A 2,254-nucleotide genomic window follows, 5' to 3' on the forward strand; every position below is an offset into this window, starting at 1 on the left:
AGCCCCCCAAACCACACCCCCCTCCAACGGGCCCTGCTCTGTGTGTGATGAGGTAGAGCCATAACCTCCCATCGATCCTGCCTTGAGTGTGACAGGGTGCGGCACCCCAACCTCCCAATCGTCCCTACCCTGAGCGTGACTGGGGGTGGCATTGCAACCTCCTGATCTGCCCTGCTCTGTGCATGACAGGGGGCGGTGCCCCAACTCCCCAATCGGCCCTGCTCTGAGCCTAACCAGGAGCTGCGGGGCAGGCACCTAAAGATTGGGCCTGCCCTCTACCACCCTGGAGTGGTCCTAAGCCAGCAGGTTGTTATCTCCCGAGGGGTCCCAGACTGTGAGAGGGCACAAGTGGGGCTGAGGGACCCCCCCCACCAGTGCACAAATTTTTGTGCACCAGGCCTCTAGTCTATATATATAAAAGGCTAATATGCAAAGTGTCCCCTTGTGAGTTCGACCAGGAGACTGGGAGTTCGAGTGCTCGCTATGACATGCACTGATCACCAGGGAGTGGCACGGAATGAAGGAAGGCCCTGGTGGGCAGCTGGCAGCCAGGTAAGGAAGGCCCTGGCTGGCAGCTGGAAGGCCCCAATTGTCCCTCATGGCTGGCCAGGCCTAGGGACCCTACCTGTACACAAATTTTGTGCACCAGATCTCTAGTGTTTTATATTGCACGTTTTATCTCCATATTCCTTTTTATTCCTGTCCCAGTTCTGAAAAATACCAGCCCTTCTCCTTCCTTCACCCTTTTACTGATGCCTTCAAGGCTGGACTATACCACTCCCTTCAACTCCAAGTTTAAAATCTATTTCAATATCAAATCAATCTGAAATAAAATCACTGCAAGAGAAACAAGTACGTTGAAGATTTCTTAAAACTATTTTAGTCTTGTAATTCTTTGACTATGTATAAGCCTTTCAGATACATACACCCTGAGAGACTTTGTAGAAATCATGAAATAAGGTCAATAAGTCAGGTAGCGCCCTAACCGGTTTGGCTCAGTGGATAGAGCGTCAGCCTGCAGACTGAAGGGTCCCAGGTTTGATTCTGGTCGAGGGCATGTACCTTCGTTGCAGGCACATCCCCAGTGGGGGGTGTGCAGGAGGCAACTGATCCATGTTTCTCTCTCATCGATGTTTCTAACTGTCTATCCTTCTCCCTTCCTCTCTGTAAATAATCAATAAAATATATTAAAAAAATAAATAAATCAGATAGCTCAGGGACACAGGTTCTCCACAGGCAAATGATAAGCTATTCTCTTTTCTTTTTAAAATCTTTATTGTTGGAAGTATTATATATGTCCCCCTTCCCCCGCATTGATCTCTCAGCCCACCAGTGCCCCCCAACCCAGGCCTTTGCCACCCTATTTTTTTATATTAAAGGAAACACTTAGTTTTCCCCTGTTGAGTATGATGTTGGCTGTGGATTTGTCATATATGGCCTTTTTTATTTTGAGGTTTATTCCCTCTAGTCCCACTTTGCTGAGAATTTTTATCACAAATGGTGCTGGATTGTGTCAAGTGCTTTTTTTGCATCTATTGATATGATCATATGATGTTTATCCTTCATTTTGTTTATGTGGTGTATCACATCAATTGACTTGTGAATATTGAAGCATTCTTGCATCCCAGGAATAAATCTTTCTCGATTATGGTGTATGAGCTTTTTCATATATTTCTGGATTTGGTCTGCTAATATTTTCTTGAAATATTTTGCATCTATGTTCATTCGGGATATTGGCCTGTATTTTTTTCTTTGTAGTGTCTTTATCTTGTCTTGGAATTAGGATAATGCTGGCATTATACAATGAGCTTAAGAGTGTTCCTTCTTCTTAATATTTTTTGAATAGTTTGAGAAGATTAATGCAAACATCTAATCCAGGACTTTTGTTTCTTGGGAGTGTTTTTTTATTATTATTATTATTATTATTATTGCCTTGATTTTATTGCTTTTAATTAGACTGTTCAGACTTTCTGTTTTTCTTTTTTAATTCAATCTGGGAAGATTGCATATTTCTAGGAATTTATCCATTTATTTCATATTGTTCAATTTTTGGCATAAAGTTGCTCATAGTATTTCCTTATATTCCTTTGTATTTCTTGGTGTCAGCTGTAACTTTTCCTCTTCAATTTTTGATTTTGTTTATTTGAGTTCTCGATCTCTATTTCTTGATGAGTCTGGTTACAGGTTTTTTAAAATTTATTTTTATTGTCTAGGGCAGCCGTGGGCAAACTACGGCCCGCGGGCCGGATCCGGC

Source organism: Myotis davidii, unplaced genomic scaffold, assembly GCF_000327345.1.
Source record: "Myotis davidii unplaced genomic scaffold, ASM32734v1 scaffold2357, whole genome shotgun sequence".
NCBI classification, from domain to species: domain Eukaryota; kingdom Metazoa; phylum Chordata; class Mammalia; order Chiroptera; family Vespertilionidae; genus Myotis; species Myotis davidii.